The sequence below is a fragment of the Triturus cristatus genome, chromosome 3_1 (genome assembly GCF_964204655.1).
Source record: "Triturus cristatus chromosome 3_1, aTriCri1.1, whole genome shotgun sequence".
NCBI classification, from domain to species: domain Eukaryota; kingdom Metazoa; phylum Chordata; class Amphibia; order Caudata; family Salamandridae; genus Triturus; species Triturus cristatus.
Window position 1 is genome coordinate 926,426,884 of NC_140583.1, and position 13,872 is coordinate 926,440,755.

Consider the following 13,872-nt stretch of genomic DNA (forward strand, 5'->3'; position numbering starts at 1 on the left):
TGTTCCTTCATCAGAGGGGAGATCCTAATTCCCTCTTATTTGAAGACATCATGCCCTTTGTTTGTCCAAGTGTGGGTGTCCCCAGCAATCAACTATTTTTGCTGTTGCTTCAGCAGTCTTCTCATAGACTGGTTGATAGGTATCTCCCCAAGAGTTCAACACACTCATTCAGACTCTGCATAGATGGAAGGAAGAGACCCCTTCATCAGGGTTATACGATGGTATAACGCAGGTAATTACTTTGCATGCCTTTGCCACACATTTTTTAGGGCGCATGTTTTGACAGTGAATATGCATTTACAACGCATGCCAACACCACACATTGTTTTTAGATTTAAAAACAATGTATTTGTGGGGGGGAGACCCCCACAGCCCCTACACCACCAACTTACTTTATCTGCCTGGTATTGGCATGCGTTGTAAAATCAAATTCGCTGTAAAAATATGCGTGCTAAAGAATGCGTGGTAAAGGCACAACGAGGTAAAAACCTCATTGTAAAGGTTGTACCCCCTTCATCAGGTACCATGGATGGTCTCTTCTTTGTCAGGCAGTGGTGAACCTGAAGATAGTAGTAAGGCCAGCCTTCTCAAAAAGGTGCACATCCCGCAAGTGGGGCAAGTTGATGCTCAGGGCCCCCGTGTGGTATGTGGAGCAGGAACCGGCACTGGGTGATGACAGGGTTTGGCGGCGCTGGCTATGGGAACAGGTTTGTGTGTGCTCTGTGGTTGGGTTGAACAGGATGAAATATGTCCTTACTTTGTCGTCATGCCGAAAGAAATCCTCCAGATCAACCGCTGTGGGGATGGCTTTCATAGGGAACTCTAGAAGGAATCTCAACTATTGGACTCCATGATTGTCTGGCTGTAGGCTACAAGCCAGACTATTTTTAAGTGCTATAAGGAGTACAGTTATCACAAAAGTGAAAGTGAGTCTGCACTCAGAGTACATGTTTACCCAAACATTGATACCTGACTAATATCTCTAGGCCAAAATATAGGGAAACTGCAGTGGTGCAGGTTTCGCCCATAAGGTATAATGCAGTGAGCACACAGCCTTTTCAGTACGCACTACAGACCTACACTATAAATGCCCACCCACATAATGAGGTCTACACTAGCTCAGCACCACTCCTTCCTGTGGCATGAAACCTGTGCGCAGATACTAGGCTGAGCTAAAGTTAGTCTAACAAACTATGCCCACACATGTGTGTTGACATGTGTTCACATGTAACCAGCCCAGAGGCCTTCCCTTAAAAGGCGGACACTGACAGTTAGTACTACCAGTCTATTTCCACAGAATTTACTAGGAGTGAAACTGAGGTAGTGAGACTCACTCACAGTAAAATTTCAAAGACCAGATATTCAAAAGCGAAAAATCCAGGTGGGGCTAAATGGGTAGAACCAATATGCTACAGCGCTTACTGCCCATGATGAGTTCTAATGCTGCCCTCTTAATATGTCATTCTATCTTGTACTCCAGTCCCTTATATGGCAGAACTGGGAGCATTTACACTGAAATTCAGCGATGAGCACTGTTAAAGTGAAATATTTGACTGATCCCTCGAAAACATTTAGGAACACTTGAGATCATTATGCTGTACAATACAAATATGGTGCTGAGACTTTGCCATGGATAAAAGGGAAATGGTTGATGCTATGCTACATTGTACAAAGCCAGTGAGGTAATTGTAAGGATATCCCCTGGAACTGCCCTGTAAAGTGATTTTTACAGTAGTAAGTGTTTCTATCCATTGCTGACCAATGGATAAGGTCCTCACACTTCATGTGCTTGTAAAATCAGTCTGTTAAGTGAAGATGCCAATGGTTTTATTGTAACCACTTGTGCACGTGTTTGGTTCAGCATCTCCCATCAATGGTAAGGACATGAACTGCTATACAGTAAATGGCAATTAAAGTAATATCTTCGGCAATGTGACAGGTGTACTCCCATGGCCATTTGTCTTATTACAGACAGCATTGCTCAGTCATCAGTTTTCCTTATCATTGATGATCTAGAAATATAGGATGTAGTGAAGGTGTGGCAAGTTATTTCATCTAAAGGTTCATAGACTGTTTCCCTCTTGATCCACATTTATGGCTACTCAATTACATAGTAAAATAGTAAATAGAGGACTTCAGGTGGTTGTTGGCAGTTGTATAGGGTCCAGTGGAAAATTCTGCAGAAAAAATAAGGGGTCATATTGGAAACTGACACATGGGTGATTCGCCCATCCAATTTGTATGCACCTTGCGCAGGGATTATTACCTGGGATTGTTTTTTGGAGGGGAGATGGTGTCGCAATTTAACTGTTTTGGTGTCATTGATTCAAAAAGGTATACCTTGTATGAATATTGAAAAAATTGTGATAACCTCATACACGTGGAGTCTTCAATATGTGCTAATATCTACCAAATGAGAGAGTAATAGGAAGATGATTTTACAGAGGAAAGAGCTCAGCCTCTCTGCTAGACTAATATAAAAACAAAGAAATCCCCACCCCCTACTAAAAATTGTTGGGATATAAAGTACAATTGATAATGGTGCTCAATATTGAAAATGTTCTCTAAAAGGAAGCATTGCCCCCCCCCTCACACTAGGTGGCATGCTACATCAGTCAGGCTCTTGAAACCTCCTAGATGAACACAATATTCCTAATGTCCCCTATCATGTATTAAATAAATATGGAGATCCATGAATTCACATGGTGTCGTGGTTGGACAGTAACTTTTGCTTTCACCCCGATTGCCCACAAGGTTAAGAAAGAGGTAGGGGTCTTTATGGCCTTTACTTTGTCTCAAAGATAGTCAACATGTTCCTGCCTCTCAGTTGCGTAGAAAGGTTAATGACTTTCACTTGGGCTACGGCCCTGCTCTTCAACCTCTCTAGCTCCTCAATACGCCATCCTTCCATCCTTTTTATGATGTGTTAAAGAAGGGATTAGTGGTTAGAATGACACCTCAAAGATGTAGAATTGGTGTCCGGTCCTACAAATAGTTATTGTGAGCTAAAACTGAATTGCAAGTGCACAGAATCTTCCAGTCTTCAATAGATAAAATCAAATTGGGCAAGTTTAGTACAATGTTGCGGAATGAGTCTCCTGGTTCTGATGGGCAGCTTGGCTGTGGAAGGTTTAGGGTGCCTGCATTATAAGACCACATTGCTGAGTGAGCATTGAAATAACTAACACACTGGACTCTCATTCGTTCTAGACAACCCAGCAGTCATTTTCCTATTGAAATCTTTTTTGTAGTAAATCTATAAGTTTACAGCAGAAAACACAGCGATCAACAAAACACTTTTGTTCCATTTTACAATTTCTGGAACGCAAACCATTGTTTTTCCACATAAAAGGCAATTATGTACTGTCTCTGTGGAAGCAAAGCAAAGTCTTTGAATCAACAATAATTCCTCTTTGTGCTAAGAGAACAAGGCTGCCATTGCAATTTCCATGTATTTGTTTTACTGGTCTTTATATTTGTCTGAACACACACAATGGTGGTGTCTACAATGTTCTTTTCAAAATGTTTCAGCAATTATCAGAGAAAATGTGTGACACCTACTTGTATTTGTGAAGCCTGAAAAATGTCTTAATTCCAGACCCCTCTTGCACAGAGTTAGCGAATGCAACGTGCATGGCTCACCATTTATATAAGGATTATACTTTTAGAAATGGGGCCAAACAACTCATTTAAGCACAGTTTTCAAACTATATTCCATATTTCAATATTATAGAACATGGCACATCAGCCACCTGAATTAATTTTTTGCAGCTTCAAATCAGGGGTATGCCTCTAACAAAACTGTGATGCAGGGACCAAGTTAGGCCCGCTGAACAAAGTACCTCATATCCTGGTTGTGGAGTGTTGCAAGATCTCAAGTTGAGGATGCGTCGCACAGCAGCGGTAGCAATGGGTAGCAGTGCATGGTCTTGCATCAAGGATGCGTTGCACAAGTTTGCCATGCAAGGTTCTTTTTTGTCGTTGAGAATGCTGCTGATGGATGCTTGTGATGCAAATTCCTGTGTTGGGGATACATTGTGAAGCGGCGATTCTGATAAGCTGTGGGCTGCGATGTGAGGTCCTGTGTCGGGAGCCACCATGCTGCAGCAGTTCCAATTTTGGTCTGCAAGGAGATGCATCACAGTGCATCGACTTTGCCCAAGAGACCACAATTGGGCTGGCAGACCATCTTCAGACCCAGTTCCAGGGGTCCAGGACTGGGATGGCACCACTTGGGGCACAAGACTCACAGCAGATTCTGGGTTCAAGGTGGTTGGAGCCTTCTCTAGCCCTGAGGCTCTGATCAGGAGGCCAGCCAACTGGCCCTTGGAGTGACTCGGGTGGTCCTGGATTCAAGATGTAGGTCCAGTCTTTTTCACTCAGGCAGCAGGCCAGCAGGCCAGCAGGCAGCATGGTAGTAGAGTAGCAGGGCAGAGTCCTCCTTGCAGCAGAACAGAGCAGCACAGCAGTCTTTTTGAGTATTCTACATGTACAGGGGTGTATTGATTAATAGGGTATGAGGGTCCTATATTTAACATGGTGCCAGCTTTGAAGTGGTAGAAGCTTCTGGATTTCCCCCCTATGGAGGTCTCTGCCATTGCCTTCCTCTCTGCCCTAGCCCAAGCTTGTCTGGAGGCACAAAAGACTAGCGTGAAACCTTTTGTGAGTGTGCTCAGAATCTTTGTGATGTGCAGTGTGTTAGGTGACAGCTCTTCCCCTCATCCTAACAGAGATGACCCACACTGCCACCACCTATAGCCCCTTTGTCTCACTGTCTGGCAGTAATACACAAAGGCCAACAACTACCAGCTACACATAGTCATGTAACCCAGGATGAAGGGTGCAGGCACCAAATGGTTAGAACAAGAACATGTCAACTTCATAAAAGAAGCATTTTCAGAATGGTGACTTAAAATTCAACTTTACCATTAAAGAGGGTTTTAAAGTACAATTCTTTAGAGACCAAACTCAACATTTCTACCTGCTCCCAATTGAAGGATACCACTTATAAAGTGTAATGAGGTAGCCCAATTTTATCCTATGGAAGAGGTAAGCTTTGCAGTAGTGATAAAACAATGTAAGAGTTTTTCACTACCAGGACATGTAAAAGGTAAAGGTGCATGTCCTACTTCTTTAATACGCTGACCCTGCCCTATGGGTTGCTTACGTCCTACTCTAGGGTGACTTATATGTATTAAAAATGAAGGTTTAGGCCTGGCAAAAGATTTGTCTTGTCTTGTTGAAATGCCACTTTAAAACTTCCCACACAGGCTGCAATGGCAGGACTGTGACTTGTTTGGAAGCCTACTTCAGTGGGTGGCATCATCAGTGCTGTAGGCCCAGTAGTAGCCTGTACCCTCAGCGGGGGAGTGGTACCCCAAGAACACTATGCTTGCAGGGCACCCTGAGCAGCCACCCCTCCCAGCATTCCTGACTCTGGGGCAACTCATTAGATAGAATACAGACAATGAACACCTGGGGACTAACAATGACCACCTCCCCACCACACTACACAGATATCAGAGCAATGGGGTGGAAAAGTCCTGCTTTTGGCCTTAGCACCCCTACACACCTGTCTGGTTTACTGCTCTGGGGTGACCAGCCTTTCCACTACAATAGTCTGGGTGGCACAGGTGTCCCTCAGAGCAGTGACTGGGATCCCATTCACTTTACCCTGGTAGAAGTGATCACTCCCACCCTCAGGGATCCCCATCTCGCCCTCTAAGCCTACTTTCCAACTAAGGGAGACTAGGGAATGGTTTATCACCTGCCCCTGGAGACTGCTTACCCTCAAGGCCATATCTGTCATACCTGTAGCAGATCGAACTGCTCTTCGTGCTACAACGAAGACCATCCACAATGATCTCCCTGTGCTCTCCATGCTCTTTGTGGACTCCTCCACCGTGAGTGGAACTCTTTGCGCTAATGTTTAGAAGGCAACTTTTTCAGTGAGACTAACCTGGTCCCTGTATCCGGCTCACGCTCCATTGCAGTCGTCCTGAACTTGTGACTTTTACCTGGCTTTGCATGACCAGATAACAGCGAGTGGCACTCTGTGCTTTTAGATGCGATGCTTACCTTAGATCTTTAAAATCACATATCTCTGTTTCTACTGGCCCTTAGTGTAGCATCAGTTGAGCTGCTCCTTGAAACAAAGGAGAAATCCTGAAGTTTTGGGCTCTTTGTGACCACAAACGGGTCAGCATATGCCAAGCTTCTGCCATCCGTACCATCTGCCAACGTAAAACTCGGGTGAACCCGAGTCTTCACGCTACAGTGACAGCGAACAACAACTGGCAATGCGTGTTCTGCACTTCATACTACAGCATCAACAGCCCACGGTGACAGCCAATGCGAAGCTTCAGCAACGACCATCCACGTCTCCCAACAGGATATTCACACTACAGCAATGACCGTCTTTGATGCCTGGCCTGCTGTTTGCGCTACAGCGATGACCACCCACTACACTCTCACTGCTCCTCACAGCTTCCTCTACCATGAATTGAACTCTTTGCGCTGAACTTTAGAAGTTAACTTATTTCAGTGGGACACACTTGGTTCCTGTATTCGGCCCGTACATGATTGGGGTTGGCATGAAGTTGTGACTGTCACCCAGTCTCATACGACCAGATAACCACGAGTGGTGCTTTGTGTTTGCAGACGCTATACTTACATTAAATCTTCAAAATTGCATATCTCTCATTCTACTGATTTAATTTTTATAGTTTTGGTGTCTAATAAACTATTAAAGGATACTCTAATTTTCTAAACTGGTGTAAGATTTTTCTTTTGTTGTGTTTTCACTTTATTGCTGCTTGAGTGCTAGAGAAAGCAAAATGCACAGAAATGATGGCCAAAATGTGGAAAAAATCAAGTATTCACCCCCAGTCACAAAGATGTGGGTTTAATCCATTGATCTTCTGCTCACCACATCACCCCAGTTTGAACCTTCTCCTCATGGGTACAGTCCAGACTGAACTGCCAAGCCAGGTCCTTCCTGGACTGGAAACAAGCATCCTGGGACCGGATTTGGGGCATCACTCCTCATCAGCCAGGCAAGCTTGAATCCAGTGGCACAGTGAACCAGGGACCCTCATCTGGGCATACCCGGCGTGCTTAGGGCAAGAATGCAAAAGTCACATAAATGATGAATGGAATGTGGAACAAATCAAACATTCACCTCAGTCAAGAGATCTGGGTTAAATCCATTGTTCTTTTGACCACCATGCCAGCCCAGTGTATACCCAGCCATATGCAAATCAGTCTTGACCCCGCTCCTCATGGGAACAGTCCAGCTTGAACTGCCAAGTCAATTCCTCCCATGACCAGAAACAAGAATCCTGGGACCGGTTTCGGGGTATCACCCCTCATCAGCCAGGCTAGCTTGAATCCAGTGGCACAGTGAACCTGGGACCCATGTCTGGGCATATCCAGCACACTTAGGGGTCCATTAGGATGTAGGGCGGTGGGACAACCGCCGTGCTGGCGGTGTGGAAAAATGCCTTTTTCCGCCTGCTAGCAGCGGTCATCACATCCGCCATATTAGTATGGTCAAACATAGGCCAATTCCCGACTGCCGCGGTGCGACGTACACCGCCATCAAAGTGCGCCCGCCACCGTGGCGGTGGGAGCCAATGGAGACCCTCCTCCATGCGGGATGACGTCCGCCCCTGTCCACAAATTTGGATGGCTCAAGCAAGCAGACGCACCGCAGCGGAGACACCACCCAGAGACGGCAGAAACTCGACAGCGGAGCGCGAAACCAGAGTCCGGTCCACACCACCCGGACACGGCCGCAATGGACCCAGCTCTACACATCTTTCTGGTGCTGTACCTGCTACATCACCAGGAACTCATGGACCGCCGCAGACACCGCCACAGGTATGCAATTACACACAACACACAACCCACGGCCTGACATAGGCTCCAAATCCACATCAGATACTCTAGGGAGGATAGGAACACATCCCCAAGGGCACCCACACATCACCCACCTGCCACAAATTCACCCTGCTGCATCCTGGACACACATCTACCGCCACCATGCAGCAATGTCCCGGTCACGTCACTACAGCAGCGAACACAAGCAAATACGTGCGCAATGCAGAAGGCAGGGCCAATGCCAGGCATGGGAGGGCACAAAGACCACAGGGCCACACCCACAAACAACCACACACCCTGGGCTCAGCCACAAACATCACACACACACACACACACACACACACACACACGCACACACACACACACAGGGATGTCACCACAAATGTGGAAACATAACCCAACTGAAACACACACAGAGCCACAAAAACAACAACAGAAATGCCCTGTGCAGCTAAACTGGGGAAAGGCAATGGGAGCACAGACACAACAGGAGTGGACAACCTCATCACTCAGGAACAATGCACATACAACATTCCACAACACACACAAGAAGTGCACCATCACAGAACAACACAGCCACAGCAAGCAAACAACTGATGCACAGGCAGAACAATCACATAGCAAACATAGCATGACATCAGGGGATGCACAACAGGCAATCACAAGGCAACATACAAACAGCACAGCAAGCACAACAAGCTGTGTGTGCACACCAAGCATACCAGACACACACAGACATCAGTGACAGAACAGCAAACCACACAACACCATACAGCACAGCACAAAGACAACAGCACACCCAGGAAGTGAAGCAATAACACAAACAACACACATACATCCAACACAACACCCAATAGATGCACAAGTCTGAGACACAAAGGTGGAAACAACTTGACCACAGGACTGGGCAGCACACACAGTTGAACTGCATAGCAGCAACCATGACTGAAAAACAGCACCAGAACATCACACATGACCCATTGGGGAAATGCACTGAGTGACACATTGACCCTGGACAAAGAACTGCACCACAAAGCACAGTGGCACAAATGAAGTCATGGGGAGGCACACACATATACAAACCAAGGGGACAGCTCACACCAAAGTGAAGTGTACTGCATGTCAGTAGGGGACATGGCAGGAGTGTACCATACACAAAGAGAGGGAGTGCAGACCCACAATGGGTAGGCAGCTGAAGCACAGATAGGGGATGGCATGACAACACACACAACATGCCACACTGGAGGCAAGAAGGCACCATGGGACAGCAAGTCATGAGAAAACACAACCACAATGGCAGTGTGGAGCAGCAGGTCTGCACAAACCCCACAAACAGCCACCAGACACAGGGATGGGCAACAAAACATAACACTGAATTGCCAGTAACACCCTCTGCATACTCATAAGTGACAAAAACGTAGGAGTCAGACAGAACTGCAAGGACACCAACACACTGCAAAACATACAACTCACACATGGGCATAGAACCACATCCACAGGGATGAACAATCAAAACAACAGGCACACAACTCCTGGGTGACACATGTGTGTAGTTGACATTGCAGAGGCATGCACACATCAACACTCCCTACAAACTTACCCCCTTCACACTGCACAATACCTGGCCATCCAAGAGCAAACATGGAAAGTAAGCCATGGGACTAGGATGACTGGCCATCACAAGATGGCCACACACATTCCCCACTGGGCACACATATAAGAAGAACACACAAATGATGACCCTGGACAGCCTGCCTGAAAATCTGTGTGCAGAAACCCACCCTGTGCTGTCAGTGCCCCCCAACCTGACATGTGTACAATAGAGCCAACATGAACTAATGAAGTAAATGACTGCTGCTAAACTTTCAAAATTGACACCATTGCCACCACACGTATGTGGGCCAAGAAAAACTGAAGACCCTGGCACCACTGAAAAAAAGAGAGCAAGTGAGCCCAAACATTGACCATGTTGAAGTGCCAAACAGACCATGTGGCACAGTAAACCATTTACACACAGCAAAATAACTTTATTCAGTAAGGACACTGACAAAATAGACAACTGGAGCAACTGTTTTTATTCACAAATTGCACAGACAGGCACCATGAGAAGAGAAGAGTAAGGCACAAAATGCAGAGCATGTCCATGAGAAGCTGCATAGGCCAGGGTAAAACAGCAGTGAACAACAAGGCCAGTGGCCAGGAAAGGGTGCACAGTTTGTCCATGAGAAGCTGCATAGGCAAGGGTCCAACACAGCAGTGAACAACAAGGCCAGAGGCCAGGGCAGAGTGCAGAGCATGTCGATGAGAAGCTGCACAGGGAATGTGTGCGACTGTACCTTTCCATGGCCAGCAACACAGTCAGGGGGCAACAATGTGCAGTACAGGCCCTCCTGTGTGAGACACAGGTGTGTGAGGGTGACTACCACTCAGACTTGGCTGTGAGGCAGATTAGGAGCTGTCTGTGCCTCGGGGACTGTCGGGGCACTTAAAGGGGTAGAGAGCGGAACAGCTGAGGTAGAGCGATCAGTGTCATGGCAGGCTGGAGGGCTGCTTGGACCAGGTGGTGTAGTGGCCCGTGGAGGTGGAGTCATGCAGACGGGAGTCACAGTGTGGCTGGAAGATTGTGAAGGGGTGCCCTTCCACTTCTTGGGGATACTAAATGGCTTGACTGACTGTGGATCAATGGGAAGTGGTGTGGGCACAACAGGCACACTCACCACCACTGCTGCAGCAGGTGTAGGCGCTGGCAGCCCCTCTGGTGATGTGCTGGACCCAGCGGAACGCTTTGCCTTGCTTCGCCTCTGCCCCCCTTCCCCTGTTTACTAGGTGTTAATCCTACAGTCCCCTCCGGCTCCTGCTCTACTGGTCTTGGAATGGGAGTCGAGGTGGTTGGTGATACTGCCTTTAAGCCCTTCCCAGGTGTACCCTTGGCATGAACCACCTCCTTGGTGGGCACAGACACTGTACGATTATCTTTGTGCGATTCCTTAGGGGCAGGGGAGTCCTTGGATGGGGATGCCACTGAGGCATGTGTGCCTGAGGTCTGCTGCTTTGCTAATTGTCCCCTGGTGTCGCCTGACGGGCTTTTCTCCCTGTGCTCTGGGGTGCCTTTGGTCTTCTGTGGGGATGGTGTCTGCGCATGAGACTGCTTGGGTTGTTGCTGCTGTGTGCTCGTGACTTTGATGTATGTGGACCGTGGTCAGTATCGTCAGACGTGGTCACTGCCAGGGGGGTGGACAAAGGGACCGCAGCTGGACTGTGAGAATGTGCCTGTTGCAGGGCAGACGTCACTGTTGATGACAAAGCCTGGACTGTCCGGTGCTGCCCACCCATGTCAGAATGTATGCCCTCCATGAAGGCAACCACCTGGGCCAATTTCTTGTCGTGCTCAATGAAGGCATTTAGGAGAGCTGTCTGGCCTACACACAGCTGGTGCAGAAGGTCCACAGACTCAGCACTGATGGCAGCAGGGGGGACAGGGGCAGGGGCAGCAGTGCCAGGGGTGAAGGACACTCTTCCCCTCTTACTGAGGCGGACACAGGCAGCACCAGAGGAAGTGGCTGGGAGGGTGGGCAATGGCCGCTGTGTGGTGGAAGTCGATGCAGAGTCCCCGTTCCCTGTGCCCTCCAATATGGATGCATCCCCGCTGGCATCGGATGATGTGGTGCTTTGTGTCTCAGGCTGGGACTCCTCCAGGAGACTCCTATCCCACTCTGATGCGCTGGTGACATCTGTGTCAGTGGGCTCCTGGGCAGCTGTGGTGCTAGTTTCACCCCCACTGGTGTCCGTCTCCTGTCCCTCCGTAACCACAGGTGATGCTGCATGGGAGAGAGAGATGTAGGGTCAGGACAGTGGCAAAAACAGAACAAACATATGCAAGCAATGCATGACAAAAGTTGAGCAAATCTACATGTTGCACACCACCCTGTACAATCACATTGTGCCAACTCACTACATATACTCAAGCAGTGCATGGAAACTGGAAACACAGGCACGAGAGATCCATGTGATGACCACACAGCACAACACCCTGCTTGTGCCTCTGTTCAGGCACACAACTAGTTGTGAGCACACCTAGGGAAATGATGGCGGCACACAACTTGTTGCCAATGACAGAACTGGATGTAACAGGAGGGGACAACATAGACCCAGACTACAAAATGACAGTCCACAATGGACATTAGCCCATGCCACCCACCATATCGTACCTTGGGTACAATAGAATGCTGCACATTGCTGTAATATATCTAGCCCTCCCCAATATGGGTGCATGCAATGGACGTATTGATGTACGCACAGTCAGATTGGGCACACTGCCGTTCCCTCCCATGGGATTCCCAAGACTACACCAAAGCAGAAGAAACCTGAAGAGCACAACTCAGAATGTAATGTGAAGGCACAGCTTCCAAATCAACTTTGTAAGTGCAGGTAGGGCAAATGCATGCCACAGGCACCCAGGCCAGCAGCCACTTACATGCCACTGCATCACACTACCAACATCACAGAGGCCAGCGCTGGCACAGACTCTGTACACATGCAGCCACTCCCATCCAAAGTCAGACTCCCCAAATGCTCACCCCTGGCTTGCTGCTGATGCTCCTTCAAACGTGCATCCAGCACAGGCTGTGTCACCGCCAAGATGCACCCCATTAGTGGTGTCATGCTGCGCTGTGCCAGACGCCCAGTGCAAGGAAGCAGCCCCAGGGTCATCTCTGCCACATTCTTTGCCAGCCGACTGATGTCATCCCATCTCTTGTGGCAGTGGGTGCGCCGTCAGTTTGAGACCCCCAGGGCTCGCACCTTCGCTGAAATGGCCCCCCACACGGCCTTACGCTGGTGTACCTTGAGCTGCAGGCATGGGAGACAAGAGGGAGAAATTATCAGGTATACAGTGCCATGTAACGACATCTATCAGTATAGCAGCTAGATACAACCAAATCACATATCCAACGTTAGATTAATCAGAGACTATAGTACAGCCCACATGTGACCCCTGCATGGGAAACACTGATGTTAAAGTATGCAGGTGTGAGGGGGAACACAGCCCCTGCACATCTCACACACATGCAGGATGCCAGCACGGAAACCTGCCTGCCCACATCTCCAGTCAATTGTTGGGTTGAGAAACACATACATCACATATCAACCTGTGTTGGGGGGGTGACCCACTGTGTCCAAGACTGCGCAGCCCTCAATGTCCCTGCCCTGTGAATAGATAACTGTGTCATGGATGTAACATTGAGGGACATGATATCACAAACACAAAATGCCCTTCACAAGGGAGGTTGTGTGAAATCTACAGTGCTGAGATGGGCCACAGCTGGAGTGCAAAGTGAAAAGACTGATGTCATACTCTGTAAGTGAAGTGATGTGTCCTTGTCTTAGTAGACGGGGACTGTGCAGGCCAGCTGGGCTCACACTGAGATGGACTACAGGGGCACACACAACCATCCAGCCAAGAATCACTGTCCTGACTACAGCATGAACAACCTTCTGTGTCACTGTATGGCTGACAACACAACACAGGTCAGGGAGGGAAAGCTGTGGCATTGGGTATACACACCCTCCCACTGGAAACAACATGTCAGGCAGTGCATTACACTACCACACACTCCCAGGCACATACTGCATCAGTCCACTACATGTGTGGCCCCCCTGCCCTACCACAACACTGTTTAAGACTCACCACGACATTTGGGGCACCATATAGCCTTGGGTACTGTGTGAGCACCTCGTCCACCAAGACCTCCAGCTCCTCGCTTGTGAAGGGACTGGCACAGATCTTCTCTGTCCCTGCCATCACTGTGGACGTGAGACAACAGCAGGGTATTTTGGTGGCGAGGGTCCCTAGGCAGCAGTCCCTGGAGGCAGCAGCAGGTGAGGGGTCTCAGGCAGCAGTCCCTGGAGGCAGCAGCAGGTGATGGGTCTCAGGCAGTAGGCTCTGTGATCAGTGGCAATGTGAGGCTCACTCCCACATATAAAGCCCACTGG